We start from the raw sequence: 20,436 nt of genomic DNA, 5'->3' as shown, positions 1-20,436 counted from the left end.
TAATAATCGAACGGCTGAATGGATTTGCACGAAACTTGGCAAAATTGTAGGGACTGGTAGCTCGATGTGCCTTTGCTAGGTCTCAATATATGTGCTTCAGTGGATTTTGAGAAATTAACGTTCAAAAACAAGATATATATCTGTAACAGCGCTCCGCTTCGCGGAGATAAAATTATATCTGTATTACCTAGCTGTTGCTAACACCAGTTAGCGACGGCTAGTAGGAGATAGCGACCATCTTGGGCCCCACTTTGCATGTGAGTGATATTTATCACTAATGACATGCAAAGTGGGCATGCCAAGATGTTAGCGACTGGAAACAGTCGCTAACATCGCTATCTCCTATTATCAACTTTTGGAAATATTCGCGATAAGCGCGAATATCTCCAAAAGCTAGCACCTGCCCTGAGCAGTTCTTAGCCATGTTATCCAATGGGAGGTGGATAACATGGCTAAGAGCATTAGCTCGGTAATGCATGAATATCGCTGAGTTTTCAGCGATATTAATGCATTGCGGTCGTTTTTTATCGTATTTGCGATAAACCTTGATAATAGCAAGGTTTATCTGCGATAATTTCTGACGATGCTTAGCAGTAAAAAAATCGTTGCTAAGCATCGTTAGGGATAAATATCTCTTAACTTTGGTAATATGCCCCAACGTCTGTTAACGTTCGATTCGAAGGAAATCAGGAAGTGTTGAAAAACATTGTCTGCGCCATCTTGTCTTTTTTCAAATGCCACACTTTTGTCGTGCACGGCAGCCATTTTAGATGCCTTGACCAGACCCACTCTGTGCACGCTGTCGATCCTTAGCATGGCTCCCCACCCTCGCAAGCATCTCCCCCAGGCAGTGGTCACCCCCGCGCTCTGTCTTATGCATGGGTAATAAACCTCCCCCCATCTGCGCTGCTCTTCCCTGAGAATCACACCCTGTGCCCGCCCGACACCTCCCTTTCGCCCTATTCACTACCGCACCCTCTGACACTCCTTTTCCTCTGTGTCCGATTGTCCAGGCCGGTCCTAGGGTATCAGCTAGCCCTGCAGATGTAGTTTATGGCCCCAGCTGTAAAGAATCACCCCTCTTCAAAGGAGTTATAGTAGATCAAGGCCCACACTCGATGAGATCCGTCACAGCAGACGCGTTCCTATTATCTGAAAAACATCCTGTATTGTGATTGGGGAGGGGACCGAGCCTGAAGCGGAAGATTCCAGGGATGACTCTTTGTACATCAAAGTTTTTACAATTATGTGTCACATTAAAAATATATAGCACTCCGACAAAGTAGTAAGATTATAAAACTTTAATAACTTATAAATATATACAAGAAAACAAAAACAGTAATAACATATAAACATTTTTAGGGAAAAACAACGAAGTAGCGGTCGGCTGTGCGAATAGTCCCAACGCAGCACAACGTCCAGATTTCCGGCGTGGGGCGTCGCGGGGGGTGGGTCATCAGTAGCAAACTGTTGTGCGAATAGTTCCAAGGCAGCAGAACGATGGCACCAAGGTGATGTCCAGTAAGTTGCCGCACTGGTTTTGGTATCCTACAATGCTGCTCCGAATAACGGCGTGGGGCGCCCCGGGGGAGGCGGCGTGAACGGGCCTCTCCAGGTGGAGTGTCATCTGTTGTAGTGGGGCGCCCCTTTACCGTTTCAGTTGCCATTCCGTCCGTTTTTGGTCCACTGTGTCAAAAGCCGCAATTCAGCTGAGTTGCGCCCACTCTTGCGGTGCAGCGATAGGCGGCTGTCACAGGACTCTCAAAATGGCGGCAGGCTGTTTCCTTTTTGGGCCTGGTCCACTGAAATGGCCCTGGGACACCTTGGAAATCGGACGCTTGTCTGCTAGGTCTTGGACCCCATTCTCGAAAGCGTCCCCTCCGCCTTGAGGATTCATCAAAAGTTTTGGGGGCCCCCGACTCCTGTAGGCTTCTGGTGGGGAGCGGTTGCCATGATTGCTCGCGGAATGACCACGACGGAGCTACGAGATGGTGGTGCTCTCATGCTGACACCAGCTTCAGTCTGAAACATCCAGAAACAAGGTGGGGCTTTCATCGTTTGGGAAAAAAAAAAAGTTTTCATCCAATGAAAAGTGTTGTTTTTAGGTCATATGATCAAGCCTTCCATCATTAGGAAACCAAAAGTAAAATGAACCAATGAAAAGTTTTATAAACAAGTCACATGACCTGTTATGCGGCATAGGGTATAAAATGCGGAGAAAATACGTTGGCACGTGAGGCGGCGTCAGTAGCGGACCGATGTGCGAATAGGCCGAAGGCAATACAACGCGCCAAGATCCGGATGGCACCGAGGTGGTGTCCAGCAAGTTGCAGCACTGGTGTGGCCATCCTACAATGCTGAAAGTCGGCGTGGGGCGCCCCGTTGGCCTGTGAGTTTGCGTCAGTAGCGGACCGATGTGCGAATAGGCCGAAGGCAGCACAACACGCCAAGATCCGGATGGCACCGAGGTGGTGTCTAGTAAGTTGCCGCACTGGTGTGGCCATCCTACAATGTTGAAAGTCGGCGTGGGGCGCCCCGTTGGCCTGTGAGATGGCGGCAGTAGCGGACCGATGTGCGAATGGGGCCAAAGGCAGCGCAACAATATTTTCGGAATAGAAGACACCACAAGGCGCTGAGATGCCAAGATCCGGATGGCACCGAGGTGGTGTCTAGCAAGTTGTGGCACTGGTGTGGCCATCCTACAATGGTAAAAGTCGGCGTGGGGCGCCCTGTTGGCCTGTGAGATGGTGTCAGTAGCGGACTGATGTGCGAATGGGGCCAAAGGCAGCGCAACAATATTTTCTGACTGACACCACAAGGCGCTGAGATGCCAAGATCCGGATGGCACCGAGGTGATGTCTAGCAAGTTGCTGTACTGGTGTGGCCATCCTACAATGGTAAAAGTCGGCGTGGGGCGCCCTGTTGGCCTGTGAGATGGTGTCAGTTGCGGACCGATGTGCGAATGGGGCCAAAGGCAGCGCAACAATATTTTCTGTATGGAAGATACCACTAGGCGTTGAGATGCCAAGATCCGGATGGCACCGAGGTGATGTCTAGCAAGTTGCTGTACTGTTGTGGTCATCCTACAATGCTGAAACTCGGCGTGGGGCGCCCCATTAGCCTGTGAGATGGCGTCAGTAGCGGACCGATGTGTGAATAGGCCGGAACCAGCACAAGGCGCCAAGATCCGGATGTCACCGTGGTGGTTTCATAGTTGAGAGGCACTTCATCTGCAGTGGGGCGCCGAGATCCGGATGGCACCGAGGTGATGTCTAGCAAGTTGCTGTACTGGTGTGGTCATCCTACAATGCTGAAACTCGGCGTGGGGCGCCCTATTAGCCTGTGAGATGGCGTCAGTAGCGGACCGATGTGTGAATGGGGCAAAGGTAGCGCAAGAATATTTTCTGAATAGAAGACACCACAAGGCGCTGAGATGCCAAGATCCGGATGGCACCGAGGTGGTGTCTAGTAAGGTGCACTGGTGTGGTCATCCTACAATGCTGAAACTCAGCGTGGGGCGCCCCATTAGTCTGTGAGATGGCGTCAGTAGCGGACCGATGTGCGAATAGGCCGAAGGCAGCACAACGCGCCAAGATCCGGATGTCTCCGTGGTGGTTTCATAGTTGAGAGGCACTTCATCTGCAGTGGGGCGCCGAGATCCGGATGGCACCGAGGTGATGTCTAGCAAGTTGCTGTACTGGTGTGGTCATCCTACAATGCTGAAACTCGGCGTGGGTCGCCCCATTAGCCTGTGAGATGGCGTCAGTAGCGGACCGATGTGCGAATAGGCCGAAGGCAGCACAACGCGCCAAGATCCGGATGTCACCGTGGTGGTTTCATAGTTGAGAGGCACTTCATCTGCAGTGGAGCGCCGAGATCCGGATGGCACCGAGGTGATGTCTAGCAAGTTGCTGTACTGGTGTGGTCATCCTACAATGCTGAAACTCGGCGTGGGGTGCCCCATTAGCCTGTGAGATGGCGTCAGTAGCGGACCGATGTGCGAATGGGGCCAAAGGCAGAGCAACAATTTTTTTGGAATAGAAGAGACCACAAGGCGCTGAGATTCGGTTAGCACCGAGGTGGTGTCTAGCAAGCTATGCAGCTGAGTTGCGTGCGCACTTGCGGCGAATAGGTCGAAGGCAGCATAACAATGTTTTCTGAATAGAAGACACCACAAGGCGTTGAGATTCGGTTACCACCGAGGTGATGTCTAGCAAGTTGCCGCACTGGTGTGGCCATCCTACAATACTGCTCCGAATAACGGCGTGGGGTGCCCGAAGGGGGGGGGGGGAGGCGGCGTGAACGGGCCTTCCTAGGTGGAGGCTCGTCTGCTGTAGTGGGGCGCCCCTTTACCGTTTCAGTTGCCATTCAGCTGAGTTTCGGCTGCTCTTGATGCTACAGCGACAGGCGGCTGCAACAGGACTCTCAAAATGGCGGCCTGTTCTTTGGATTTGGGCCTGGTCCACTAAAATGGCCCTGGGACACCTTAGAACTCGGACGCTCGATTTTTTTTTCCTTTCCTGTACATGCAAAAAAAGGTAAATGCCCGGTACGTTACACGCTTCATCTGCCACGATGAACTCTCCAGAGGAACCGAAAAAAAATATAGTTATGGTAACTATACCATGCATCGTCATATGGAGAGGTGGCACCAATTAATTATAGTGCTGCATAAAAGAGAGATTTGGAGGAGAACCCCTGACCTGCTAGTACATTCATCAAAGAAGTGGCACTGACAGCATCAGAGGCAAGGGAAACGGTCCCAAATATTTAGAAGAACTTTGGAAAGATTAAAATGACATGTTTAGATTGTGGCAAATTAATTTCATGTGGACAGATGATTGTTACTCTAATAAATACAGCATATGAACATCATCATAGTCGATGGTTGGTAGAGACATTTTGACTATATCCTGGACCTGCCCGTCCTCGCCCAAAATGGCGCCGGAATAAATGGGACTCGTAACTCCTTGTTGTGTACTGGTTGCAGAACCTTGAAATCACGAGATACGTATGCAGTTTTGAAGCACATGGCGGGCGGGGACGAGAATTGATTGAATATTTCGACATCCCTATTGATATTAAGTTCTGATGTGTTATTGATTACTGTACTATTGAAAGTTCGAATTAACGTCACCCATGGTACTTGCCCGCAAATGTATATCTAGATAATTTTATTGTAACTGGCCCTGTCGTATTTTAATTATAAAATGTAAGTCCACCGATTCCGTAACTGTTAGACACCTTAGTTCTTGCAACCTAATGGCCCGCCCGTTACGTTCCTCTACAGTGTAAATGTCTACTCATCATATACGATTACAGTTTGCTCCGTGGCCGGCCCACGTGGTTATAGGCTCGTATTTGTATAATGAAATTTTCACAATAAAGGTTTTTAAAAGAAAACATGGTAGTAGTATATACATTGGTAAAGTTTTTAATAATAGTCACTGTTTTAGAATCATTAAAAGGCAAGTGAAATAAAGCAGACCAATTACATGAAGGGTAAAAGGTATAATACGAAGGAACGCAGTAAAGATAAATGGTCAAGGGCTGTTGTGTTTTCTATTCCTGCAACATAAAGTGATCGATAAGAATCTCATATTCAGGCGTATCGGCGACTAAGACAGCAGGTCGACCCTCTTTTGCTCAACGGCTCCGCCATGGGACGAAGAAACGCTCTTTTTCTCGAAAAAAGAATATATTTTACTTGCAGGACAGTTGTAAATTTTCCGGGAAAGTACATTAGCCTGGAACATTATCACATATATTTAAGAAAAAATAATGTTCGGAAGTAATAAAAAGCGTAATTTTTAGGTCATATGACCAAGCCTTTCATCATTAGAATAAGAAAAGTAAAATGAACCAATGAAAAGTTTTATTAACAAGTCACATGACTTGTTATGCTTACGTTACGCGCTGCGCGCCCCGGATGACTTCCGGATGCGCTAACGCGGCGCGTCATATGACGCATTACGCGACAACGCAGGTCCAGAATATAGTCAAAATGTCTCCACCAACCAGCGGTCGGAACACAACCCCTTTCAGCAGGCTAAATAGTTCTGTTAAATGACAACAGAAGGGACAGGCAACAAGAACCATCAGTCAAAGAGGGGAGGGCTAGTTCTTCTCTACCGGGTTACATTGGGGCGCTACCGGAACTGATCGAATTGGTAGTCTACAGTGTTTCTGGATGTTTCAGACTGAAGCTGGGGTTAGCATGAGAGCAGTACCATTTCGTAGCTCCGTCGTGGCCATTCCGCAACCAATCATGGCAGCTGCTCTTTATCGTTATTTTGGGCGGGGTGGGTGGCGGAGCCGAGCTGTTTTGCAGCCATCATTGTGTGGAGTTCAGTTCATTTCACTAGTTTTGTATTTGTCATGAGGGGTTGTTCCTAATGTTTCTATTTTAGCGAGGTCAAAAAGAGATCCCATTAGTGGCCTACTGATTTTGCTCGATTCCTTTTCTTTTTTTTTTTTACACGATTTTTCGTTATCTGCAAAGACTAAACAGAGTATTGCGACTCTGTGTTTGTTTGTAAATAGAGAATGAACCAAAGAGAACCAATTCTAAAACAGTAAATACTTGGATAACAATCAATCAAATGGAGAGAGAAGCAGGCACGACGTATTACAACGGGGGCAAAGGCCTGCGTTAACTACCCTTCACTATGTGCAAAGAGAGAGTACTCCTAATAGAAATGAGGGGGGGGGGCACCATTCAAAGCAGATCAGTGTGCATAAACACGAAAAAATTTTCACTTACCACGTACTTGACATTCGACAGCTTATGATATTTGCTATTAAAAAACCATTGAAATTCACTGAAAAAACCATAGGTTATAGACCATATATAGTTAGGAATTAGCATTTACAAAACCTTGAAAATTCACTGAAAAAACCATAGGTTATAGACCATATATAGTTAGGAATTAGCATTTAAAAAACCTTATTTTACTCACACAAAACCATTGAAATTCCATATATAGTTAGTTGCACTAACTATATATCGCGCACCCGCAATCCACTGCTGATGATGTCACATATTACATCATTCATGACATGGTCAGTGACATCACTGATGACATCACTGATGACATCTCAAATGACATCACTGATGACATCACTGATGACATCTCATTTGACATCAATGACCACATCACTGATGATATCATTCATGTGACAATACAATGCATCTCCTCACATTTTAATATAACCTCTGTTTCACCCAGTGTTAAATACAGAGTATAATTTTTGAAACCATTGACACACCAATACTAGTTACTACATATGTACTCACTGATTCCTAAGTCTACACACACATTCACTCATTCACCCATACAATCATTCATACATACAATCACTCATCTTTACAACACTATCATATGCACTCATACACCTATACAGACACTCACACTCTGCCACTCATCCATGGAGTTACTCACACACCTAGTCAGTCCTGTAAAGAATCAATCACACTTCCATTTTCTTGTCTATACAGTTAAACATAGAGCACCTTACATTTTCAAACATATACTAACACATACTTACCTTGTTATACAATCATTGATATAAGTACACATTGATCTGCACAGAGTCACACACCTCCCAGCCAGCCACACACACACACTCAGTCTCCCATACAAATACTTGGACAATCAATCAATAACCCATATAGTTACTCATATAGCTACTGATCAACACATGCAGCAGTTTACAGAACAACAGACATAATGATGCACAAATTAAGACAGTTTAGTCACTAACCCATGCACTCAGTGAGACACATTTAATCACTCACTCATACAGTCAGTCATGCACCTACTAAATCCTTCGTCCAGACACTTATACATCCACTCATTCTTCAATATGTAAGACATATTTAAACTTTACAGAAACATAAAATCACTGGATGTTGTTATCAGTGATGTCATCAGTGATGTCATTTGAGATGTCATCAGTGATGTCATCAGTGATGCCACTGACCATGTCATGAATGATGTAATATGTGACATCATCAGCAGTGGATTGCGGGTGCGCGATATATAGTTAGTGCAACTAACTATATATGGAATTTCAATGGTTTTGTGTGAGTAAAATAAGGTTTTTTAAATGCTAATTCCTAACTATATATGGTCTATAACGTATGTTTTTTTCAGTGAATTTTCAAGGTTTTGTAAATGCTAATTCCTAACTATATATGGTCTATAACCTATGGTTTTTTCAGTGAATATATATATACATACATATATGGCAGAGTGGTGCCTTGAAAATAACCTCTTCATGTATGAACAACTTGCATATAAACTGGGTACCTGCTTTGCCCCCAGCTATGCTAATTTGCATATCGGCTCATGGGAGGAGCGGGTACTCTCGGTCAACAATGCACAAGAATGGCCAGATAATTTTGTCCTCTGGATCAGATTTATCAATGACCTATTCATTCTGTGGAAGGGGTCACCAGAGTCAGCCAAGATGTTTTTACAGGGATTAAACAACAATGATCTGAACCTCTCATTTACATATGCCATAAGTATAAAAGAAGTACACTTTGTGGATCTAGTGGTATATGTAGAAAATAATAGCATTCAGACTAGAACATACAGGAAGCCTACGTCTGGCAATTCTATCCTGCATGCTAGCAGCTTTTACCCGACTGGGTTGAAGAACAGTATCCCTTATGCATGAAGCGCATTTGCAGTAGGGAGGAAACACTGGGCGAAGTACAGAATGATCTATTCAAAAGACTTGAGGTGTGTGGCTACTACCAGAGAGTGCTGAATTCAGCAGACGCAAAAGTGAAAACCATAAAGAGAGAGTATTTGTTATTTGGTACGTCTAAGAGAAAGGAACAATCCAATGATACTGGTACGGTACATCTTTTCACAGGGTACTCTGCCTACCACGCCAGATTACGTAACATACTGCATAGAAACTGGAACATTGTCAAAAGTGACCCAGTAACAGTCTCTGATATCCCATGCGCTCCCTTTATATCTCTTAGAAGGGCTAAGTCCATGCCTAGAGATCTTGTACAGAATTCTCCGCCGGTTCGGAAAGGATCTGATTGGCTGAGAGCAACAGAGGCTTCCAGAAATGCCTCAAGTGCAAAGCGTGTTGTTATGGTCGTAATACCAAAACAATACAGTTACCCCTTAGAGAAACATCCATTGTGGTCAGAGGATCATATAACTGTAAACGTGATTTTGCAGTCTATGTACTTGAGTGTACCTGTCATATACAGGACTTGGGAAGCACGTGGTCCATGTCAGGCTATTGCAACACCTTTGAGCTACAGCCAACGATGACAAAAGCTATCCAGTGGCGAGACACAAAAATCAATGTCATCAAGGTAATGCGAAGGATCTAGTGTACTTTGTCATTGATGCGTCCCCAATAACCCCAGAGGGGGCAACAGAGAGCTCCAATTGACTTGAATCGCGGTACATATTGATGCTAAACAGCAGAATACCACAGGGATTAAAGTCTGATGAAGGGCTAACGGTACATCTGTGGCTCGATATACCCATTCCTGCAGTCAGAAGTGCATGGAATGTTTGCTTTTTTGCCCCCCCACACTTTTTATTTTAATTTTATCATTTTTGCAATTTTGTGTCATAGTATTCAGCAGTAGTATGTGGATCAGACATGCACTCTTACAAACTAAATGCAGACAAAAAACTCACACAAACCGACAAAGTTAAACTGATCAGTTTTCATACGGGGGTATAGGCCCAATTGTGCCTAAGTTAGAAACTATATTTTCATACGTGATTTTGCAATATGTATATTGTAAGACACACGATGTGTAATTAACTTTGTGTGCTTTGTTTGGGATACAACATTGCAACTCCACAGTATATTTGATACATGATCTTGTGTGTGGACGAAATATTCTCCCTATTTGCTCACTATAAACACATTCTAATACAGTTCTACACTAGAAGCTCCTCCATAGGTTATGAGGAAAGCAGAACAAAAAGTACCAATTTTGTCTGAATCTAATTTTGATAAGATGAATTTGTAAGCTTTATTTTATCTTACATCATTAATTAGGCCAATATGTATTATTTACATTGTCTTTCTAATTTGTTTGATCTTTTCCTGGTCTATGTAGTTGACATGGTTACCATTACAACCCCTTTTTGTGTATGTGTATAAACACTACTAGCTATATGAACAAGGTTGTGCGTCCACCATAACATGTAAGGAGCCTTCTTTTGAATTAAAATGTTGGTGTTAGATCATCCACAGTGTTGGCGCCTGCTTCGAAATGGGGAGCGGGACTGCTGTGTATATATGTATATATATTTATATATATATATATTACCTACTGGCGGTCGCCAGTAGGTATATATAGTTAGGATTTTTTCTCTATGGGTTTTTTGAAAATTCTATGTCTAATAACTTTGCCGTTTGTGGACGGAATTGGCTGAAATTTTCAGGAAAATGGCACATTTTGTTTCTGAGCAGCCTTTGAAAATTTGGGGGGGGTTCGTCAAGGGGGGGCCGAGAAAAAAGGGGGGTCCCAAAACGTGTTTTTAACATTGAGTTTTCCATAGGGCGGTTGGCCTCACTTTTAGCCCGAACGGCTGAATGGATTTGCACGAAACTTGGCAAAATTGTAGGGACTGGTAGCCCGATGTGCCTTTTGTAGGTCTCAATATATGTGCTCCAGTGGATTTTGAGAAATTAACGTTTAAAAAAAGATATATATCTGTAACAGCGGACCGGTTAGCGCTCTGGTTCGCGGACTTTTCGCGCAACGGAGCTTTGTGAAGCGAAGCTGATTGGTTCTCCGGCGTCTGTCAACATTCCAAACAGTCCGTAGCGGCCGCCATCTTGTCTCTCGGTAGGATCGAGAGACAAGAGGAGGTCAAAACAAAGGGGGAAATAACTATAAGGGGGCATAGTAGATCCTCGCTGACCCCCTAGGTTTGATGTGGAGGTTTTAAAAGGGCCCCGCGGGGCAAAAAAAAATAATAAAAATAATAATTGAACGGCTGAATGGATTTGCACGAAACTTGGCAAAATATTAGGGACTGGTAGCCCGATGTGCCTTTGCTAGGTCTCAATATATGTGCTCCAGTGGATTTTGAGAAATTAACGTTCAAAAAAAGATATATATCTGTAACAGCGCTCCGCTTCGCGTAACGGAGGTTTGCGAAGCTGATTGGTCATTCTGTCACTGGGCTATAGTTGGGCTACATCTGGCTGATATTTGGGCTACATTTGTTTTTTTGTGTGTCTGGCGGCCATCTTTGGGCTACATTGGGCTACATTGGGCTTCATTGGGCTACATTCGGCTAATTAGCAAATAGCTCATCGCAAACTAGGAATGGTAAAGAATCGCTATTTATTCCTTAAAGTTCGCTATTTAGGAAATGCAAATAACTTTGATGATACATATGGCGGTTCATCTCTAACAAGATAAGAAGCATAGGGATAGATTTATGATGACTGGCGCATCACCAGGGATGTGTTAGTCATTCTGTGCCGCTGTTCCGTCACCTATGGTGTGCTGCATTTACAATGCGGCGCATCATGGGGCAAAAACAGCACAGATGCGTGATGTATCTGTGCCGTAAAGGTGGCGCATTGCTGGAGTTGTATCGCAAGTGTGATGAAGCTCCAGCAAGGGTCGGGGGTGCCCCTGTCGCAGGGTTTCTGTTCTCACACAGAACTGTGGACAGAGGATTGGAACCTCGGCGAATTAGGGTGTCCCAAAACTCACGTTAGTAATCAAAAACTATTTAGCAAGCTAGGTACAGTGTCACATTGGATATAACAAACTCTCAATGTTTAGACAATCCAGAATATGAACTTATAGTACCTCAGGATACGTGGAACTCATGAACAGTCGGTCGTTATAGATTTCTTAGAAACCAGAACATGGAGTTAAGAAGAACAGATGTGTATTTGAAATGTTTATTTACTAATGCCGTCTTCTCAGGCGTAGTACCTTAGATAATAAAAGTACACATATTATCAGTAGCAAAATTACCAGCATAGTTACTAGTACATAAAAAGTGAATGGTGATAGTATGTTAACATGCTGTAAATGAATAAGAGTTAGCAACACTTATAAGCAGCCGCGGGCCGTGGAGGGAGTTACGGTGGGGCAGGGAGGCGGGGAGGGGGAGGGGCAAGGTAGAGAGGGCTCCACCCTGCTTCTCCCCCTCCCCGCCTCCCTGCCCCATCGTAACTCCCTCCACGGCCCGCGGCTGCTTATATCTCACCCTCCCTAATACACATATTATATTATTTGCTAAGAAGGTCTCTTTGTGTTGGTTTAGGGCGTGTCCATACTTTAGTGTCTTAGATTTGAAGAAATCACATCAGCATACACCAGCTCTCTCTTCATGTGAACCGCATCAACTGTTGTGTATGTGTGTTCGGCAAAGCAATATAAAACCCGCCTCATGCCCAGAATTGGCAGAAGTTGCACTTATGTTATGAGTATGAAGTCGTGGAGATCAGACCTCATAAAAATTCTGTATCGTGTTGTTCTTGAAACTTTAGCACTCGCTGTACAGATATAGTTTAACAAGTAAAGCAGATAGTAGACCAATAACATATTATTCTCATGTAAACCACGATGAACTACTAGGTGGAGAGCTAAAGCAACAACTAAGTGTCGTGTGCAGAAGTTGCAAAAAAGGAAAAATGGCGTTTAAACCGGTAATGAGCCCATGCTAACTTAACACGGTGTAAAGATATCCAGGACCTAGATGACACCTCCTCATGATCCGGAAACGAACTGAATAAGATAATAGAAGTGCCATCTCATGAGAGCAGATTGCAAGTTTATATGTGGATGGTCCGCAAGGTAAAGCATTAAAAACTAGGAAAATTCAATGCTAAAGAAAAATAAAACAGCCAAGTACTTTATCGAGTCTTAAGCCAATAGGCAAGGTAAATAATAAAAACTTGACAAATAAGTCAATAAATTGTCAATGAAATGCTAGTACTCAGCATATCAAACATGAAAAAGGTCTATGACATAACTGTGTATGCAAAATAAGCTGCAACAGCCTCCAATAGGAAGTCACCGTCTTCATCCGAAAACAGTTCAGCCATCCAATTTAAAAGCGGAAAAGAACATACGTGCTCTCCCAGCACCGGATCCTCTATCACCATCAGAGGACAGCTCGGTGGGTTTTCAAGAAAGCTGTGTTCCAAGAAAGACTGTGCTGCCGCCAGTAAATTCCAGGGACCAAGTAGTCCATGCATCAATGCCACAGCCATAATCCTTTCGCCAGGACAAATCAACTCGTGAGTAATGATAGGAGTCATCAGCTGATTAAAGTCGACGTCAGGAGAAACCGGTCCGCAGAGACACAAATCAATGGCCCAATCGAAATCACAGGTCAGGCAGTGAAATACAGGCTGGACACAGGTGAAGTAGGAGAACCGAAAAGATAATCCATATGCCGTGCTTAATATCGCCAACGGCATTGTGCCATAATATTCTAGCATGCGATTGCGGAACAGTGTCAGCAGCTGCAGGGTCGGAGGTTGCATAGGAGGGACATCCATATTTAAAAATGTAAAAAAGCACAAGAGCGTCCGCTGGTAATGCAAGTAAAAATGCCAATCCACGAACCAGAGTGCAGAAAATACAATGAAAGGGAGCAGGGATGACTCCAAAGATTTTCTCAAATGAAGTCACGAGACCACTGGTAACAACTTTAAAAAAGTGTGCCAGGGATTTTGTGGAGGATGCGTTAAAGATAGTCGGAAACATGTTGCTGAAATTGAAAGGCAAACCTGTGTACGGGTGTTCGCTATGTGAAGTACGAAAGTTTCACGGGCCGAACTCAAGGCCACCTCTCTCTGAGACAAAAGAGCTCTTATTCTTGCCATGCCGTTGAAACGTGTCCCAAGGTTGGTATTTGTGGCCAGATTGAAAACTCCCTATGTTCATGTGTGGGAGGAAATAGAACATTTCTGCAGCAAATAACCCGTTCACTTACTGTTACGATAAAAGGAATACTTTTAATTAACTCAGAACAATCTTCATTATTGAGCATCAAATAACTACCATTTTCCAACAACTTGAACGTGGGGATGATAGCAGGAACTGGCGTGCCTTGCAACACGCAAGCCATATTTGGTCGGTGTTTGTTGCATGAATCGTGTAACTGTATGTGCCTACACATTAGTGAATGATCTGGCGTCTCAGTGCATTCCTCTCCATTCAGATAAACTTCTTGATCATCTTTGAAGCATCTGTATGTGTATGGAAGCGACCAGACCTCATGAACAAAAGCACTACCTAAAGGTTCATAAAGACCTATTGGTATATATTTCATACAATTTGAAAACTTATATAAAGCAAAAGGCAGCGTTATTAAACCGTGGATAAGGCATGTTGCCAAAAAACCCGCAATCCTCTGCTGATGATGTCACTGAGCATGTCATGAATGATGTAATATGTGACATCATCAGTAGTGGATTATGGGTAATAGTATCTCTAGTTTACTCCCCTATAGCTGTCTTTCTTTTAACATAAGTGTGTGTTTCCTTCCCTTATACTTACTGTTTTTGGTTCGCTTCCAGTTCGCGTACCAGCGAGCGAACTAGGAAGCGAACTAAGAGAAATAGAGGTTGGCACAGTTCCAAATATTGTACCAATTTTTTAATAACGGGGAGGTAGTTCTGAAAAGAACTTTTTTTTTTATTTTTCTGAACATTTTTTTACTGTTTTTGAATTTTTCGGAACAGTTTTATATTTTTTGGGGTTTTTCTTGGAGGGGGCAATGAAAACGATTCATTGTAAAGGGCTCAACAGGAGCAACAAAACAAAAAAAAGAAGTATTTATTATTTTGGGCGTTTCGGACAAACTTGCATATGATAGTCAATAGCTCTGTTGATCAGAGTGATGCTTCTTTCTCCGTAGGAAATGAATCCATCGCAAAATACGCAGGTGTGTTTTACTTCACCAAATCTCATTTGTATATTTGGCACCATCTCCCTGCCCTCTGGTCCCGTTACTTCCGGTACAACAGATCTTCTGGCCATAATAGGGAGATTATCTAGGTCGTTCCGAAACTGTGCAGCACTGTAGTTGTTAGGATGCCACCTAGTCATATGGCGATGCATTGTGTAGTTTCCGAAACTGTATTTTTTGTCGGTCCCTCTGGACAGTCTATCTTGACATATAAGGCAAGTTACGTATCTTGCATTTACTTTTTTCTGACCTTTGGGAATTTTAAAAAATTGCCAAATGAAGTTTTCTTTCCGGTGAGACGTCTTGGGCTGCTCAGGCAAAAACTGCCTCTCTTCGTGCTCGTCCTCCTGTTCCTCTTCTTCTTCTTCTTGTTGAATTACAACTTGAGCAGGTGGTCCACTCTTCCTTGGATGTGGTGGAGGTGGTGGGGAAGCACCAGCTGAAGCTACTAAAGAAGCCATTGCTCAGTGATCACAAAGGGTCTTTCTCTCACAATGATGAAAGTCAGAGTGAGGAAAGAAGGAGGGATTTTCATCATTTGGGAAAAACAAGAGTTCTCAACCAATCAAAAGTGTTCATTTTAGATTATATGACCTAGTCTTACATCATTAGGAAACCAAAAGTGAAATGAACCAATGAAAAGTGTTATTACCAAGTCACATGACTTGCTGTGTTTACGTTAAGCGCTTTGCAGGGCCTCCCGGTTTGCTTCCAGAAACCTGCGCTTTGGCACTCGCTTCGCGTACCAGTTCGCTAACGTAGCACGTCATATGACGTATCACGCGACAACGTGGAACGTCATGCGGACGGGAGGCGTCACGATGTTGTTTTCTAACGCGGCACTTGCGGTAAAGAAACGTTTACCGGCTCGCGGTCTATTTCGCGGCATCAAGGTCAGCTAACGGGAAGCTTCCCGATTCGCGAAGCGGGAACGAAGAAAAAAAAATATTTTAAAAAAAAAATTATTCATAAACATATAAAATATATTTTTGGATTTAAAGAAGAATACATTTTACAGCTACAGATATTAGCTGTTAAAAAACCAATGAAATTCACAGAAAAAACCATAGGTTATAGACCATATATAGTTAGGAATTAGCATTTACAAAACCTTGAAAATTCACTGAAAAAACCATAGGTTATAGACCATACATAGTTAGGAATTAGCATTTAGAAAACCTTATTTTACTCACACAAAACCATTGAAATTCCATATATAGTTAGTTGCACTAACTATATATCGCGCACCCGCAATCCACTGCTGATGATGTCACATATTACATCATTCATGACATGGTCAGTGACATCACTGATGACATCTCAAATGACATCACTGATGACATCACTGATGACAACATCCAGTGACTGTATGCTTCTGTAAAGTTAAAATATGTCTTACATATTGAAGAATGAGTGGATGTATAAGTGTCTGGATGAAGGATTTAGTAGGTGCATGACTGACTGTATAAGTGAGTGATTAAATGTGTCTCACTGAGTGCATGGGTTAGTGACTAAACTGTTTTAAATTGTGCATCATTGTGTCTGTTGTTTTGTAATCTGATGCATGTGTTGATCATTAGCTATATGACTAACTATATGGGTTATTGATTAGTTGCCCAAGTATTTGTGTGGGAGACTGAGTGTGTGTGTGGGTGTCTGGGAGGTGTATGACTTTGTGCATAGATGTGTGAGCAGTTGATTCACTAGATGTATGGGTTCAAAAGTGCATGTGGAAACATCTGTATGGGCGGTTGACTGTGTGCATGAGTGTATTGGTGAGTGAATGGATATCTCAGTGCTACATGTCAAAGTAAGTACATATGTAAAACACAGTACATGTGATAGTTGACATATATAAATAACTGTGCATAAGAGCCAGTGAATGTGTGAGTGGCTGTATGGATTATTGTGAACTTGTATCAGGGATTGTATAACAGAGTAAATATGTGTTATTATATGTTCCAATAAGTAAGGTGTGTATAACTATATAGTTGAGGAAATCGAGGTGTGATTGATTCTTTGCAAGACTGACTAGGTGTGTGAGTAACTCCATGGATGAGTGACAGTCTGTGAGTGTCTGTTTACACTGAGTGTATCTAAGGTTATATTAGAGTCTGAAGAGGTTCATTGTATCATCACATGAATGATGTCATCAGTGATGTGATCAGTAATGTCAAATGAGATGTCATCAGTGATGTCATCAGTGATGTCATTTGAGATGTCATCAGTGATGTCATCAGTGATGTCACTGACCATGTCATGAATGATGTAATATGTGACATCATCAGCAGTGGATTGCGGGTGCGCGATATATAGTTAGTGCAACTAAGTGGTGGTAAGTGGACTGTGGCAGCGTCCCTACCGCTTTTATTACTTAGCGCATCTGCGTGTAGCTCGCATGCTTTGAGGCGCGTGAGCGTTTTATGATTTTTTTAAAAATAATTCTGCACATTATTTTCTCCTCACCCGGCTGGGAAGCACTGCGTGTTGTCAGCGCGTGAGCGTTTTATGCTTTTAAAAATCACTCTGCACATTATTCTCTTCTTACCTGGCTGGGAAGCACTGCGTGTTGACAGCGCGTTGCGTGTGCCCCTCGCATTTTGCTCAGCTGAGCTCTGGTAGGTGGATCACGGAGTGCTGGTCTCGTCCCTCCCTCCCGCCTCGGTCTGACGCCGGCGATTAGCGTCGTTTGAGCAGAGGGCGTGGAGGGTCCGAGCCAGGCACTTCCGGTAGGAGCAGCAGCGCTCTAGTTGTTGGAACGCTGGGGGGGATATAAGGCACTGGACACAGGAGCCTTGCGTGGTAAGTGGACTGTGGCAGCGTCCCTACCGCTTTTATTACTTAGCGCATCTGCGTGTAGCTCGCATGCTTTGAGGCGCGTGAGCGTTTTATGATTTTTTAAAAAATAATTCTGCACATTATTTTCTCCTCACCCGGCTGGGAAGCACTGCGTGTTGTCAGCGCGTGAGCGTTTTATGCTTTTAAAAATCACTCTGCACATTATTCTCTTCTTACCTGGCTGGGAAGCACTGCGTGTTGACAGCGCGTTGCGTGTGCCCCTCGCATTTTGCTCAGCTGAGCTCTGGTAGGTGGATCACGGAGTGCTGGTCTCGTCCCTCCCTCCCGCCTCGGTCTGACGCCGGCGATTAGCGTCGTTTGAGCAGAGGGCGTGGAGGGTCCGAGCCAGGCACTTCCGGTAGGAGCAGCAGCGCTCTAGTTGTTGGAACGCTGGGGGGGATATAAGGCGGATGTGCTGCCGTCAGCGCAGCGGACGAGCGCAGCGGGCGCGACGAAGGCGCGCCGGAGTTGCGCCTGAGTTAAGCCCGTCTGCGCCCGTCCGCGGCCGACTGCGGCCCAGGGCCAGACCTCTTGTCTCTTCTTCCTGTCAAGTCTGCTGGAGTCGAGATGACTTACTTCTCCTCCGCAGAGAGCTGCGTGGGCTTTGTCCTCACAGCATTGATGCAGGGACTAATGCGGGCTGCAGTCACTGTGATTATTTCTTCAACACAGATAGGGCGCTCACCACAGGCCAACACACTTTGTTATGTGGTCTACTAAATGTACGCTCTCTACGTAAACACTCCCTCGACATCCACGACCTTCTTATTGGGAAAAACTGGGATCTGTTCTTCCTTACGGAAACCTGGCTCGACCAAGACTCCATGCCGGAGATCATTGAGGCCGTCCCTGAAGGTTACTGCCTGCAAAGGCTAGACAGGCCACGAGGGAGAGGGGGCGGCATAGCCATTGTTGCCCGGCAAGAATATCAATGCCAGCTGGATCGCACTGTGATTGACGACAGTGAGGCTGGCGCCTTTTCTATTTCTATTAACGGCCGTTTCACCTTGAAAGGTCTGTTAATTTACCGTCCTCCAGGTTCCTCCACAGCCTTTGTTGAAAAATTAGTGGAAGGCGTCACTGAAGCGGCCTTACGTTCGGATAAATATCTGGTCCTAGGGGATCTTAATCTACATCTCGATACCCCTACGGACAGGGTGGCGAGTGAGTTATGCCACACGATGGCCAACTTACAATTCGAACAGAAGGTATCGCAACCTACCCATAAGCTGGGCCATCTTCTGGACCCAGTTTTTGCTAACTGGAGTCAGGTTGATGCCCAAGCCCCGATTCCCATCGCATGGTCCGACCATCTCCTCGTCCCGTTCACTATTGAAATACAGGGACCTTGCCCCAACGACCCTCCCGCTGACAAATATCTGAGGCGCAGATGGACAGCGTTCTCGCAGGCCAAATTCAATCGGGCACTTACCGAGAAAGGTCATTTGGGGGGCGACGGGGTTGATGAAATTAATTCCAACCTGGACCAGCGTATTTTGGAAGCTCTGAATCAAGTAGCACCACTGGGAATGGCGAAATCAGGCGGCCGCGCGCAACGTTCGGCGCCCTGGTACAATGATAACTTGCGAACGGCCAAAGCTGCATGTAAACGCGCCGAAAGGCAATGGAGGATTACATACTCCCTGCAGGCTAAAACTGTTTACACGGATAGCAGACGCGCTTATCATGCTCTAATTAGGAAGGCCAAATCATTGTATTACTGCAATAAAATTGAGGAAGCAAAGCAGTCTACCAAGGAGCTTTTCTCCATCTATAAATCCATTGCAATAGGCAAATCCGCCACAGTTCCTAAGAAACTTTGCACTACGGAGGGCTGCAATCGAATCGCGGAGTATTTTGCAACCAAGGTCTCCAACATCTATAACTCCTTCCCCCAGAGGGCAGACAATGGCCTTGCCTCCCTGGAATCCACAAGAACGGAAGGGGAACATCGGCTAACCAGGTTTGTCACTCCTTCCACTACGGAGCTTCTCCGCATTTGTGGATCTATAAAATCTGGTTCCCCTAGAGACCCGACCACTCCTAGTCGGTTAAAGGATAGCTTGCCAGTTCTAGAGCCCTATGTACGTCAGCTGCTGGATATCTCCTTTGAGTCTCAAGTGGTGCCTAAGGCCTGGAAACAGGCTGTGGTACTTCCCCTGCAAAAAAAGGCCAACGTTAGCTTTGAAAAGCTGGATAACCTCCGTCCTATTTCCCTTCTTCCTTATATGGCAAAGGTGGCGGAAAAAACAGCCAACATACAGCTCATGCAGTTCGTGGAGACGGCGTCGCTACTCCACGACTCGCAATTTGGTTTCCGCCCCCGTCATTCGACGGAGTCCGCTCTCCTTGTGGCGGTGGAAGCACTCAGACAGGGAGTTGACGAGGGCCAGACGATGGCACTGATTTTACTAGACTTAAGTGCAGCATTCGACACTGTAGCACATTCCACCTTGCTACAGTGTCTGAATGGAGGAGGGGTGACAGGAGCTGCGCTTGGCTGGATTAAGTCCTTCCTCACGGAGAGGTGTTTCCAGGTCAGATTGGGTGATTACTACTCCAGGGAGATTGAGTTGGGCCAGGGCGTACCGCAGGGTTCGTCCCTGAGCCCAACTCTATTTAACATCTATGTCTCCCCCCTGGCAGC

The sequence above is a fragment of the Lissotriton helveticus genome, chromosome 7 (assembly GCF_964261635.1).
Source record: "Lissotriton helveticus chromosome 7, aLisHel1.1, whole genome shotgun sequence".
In the NCBI taxonomy this organism is placed as follows: Eukaryota; Metazoa; Chordata; class Amphibia; order Caudata; family Salamandridae; genus Lissotriton; species Lissotriton helveticus.
The sequence above is the reverse complement of the archived record's forward strand: the minus strand, read 5'-3'. Positions refer to the sequence as shown.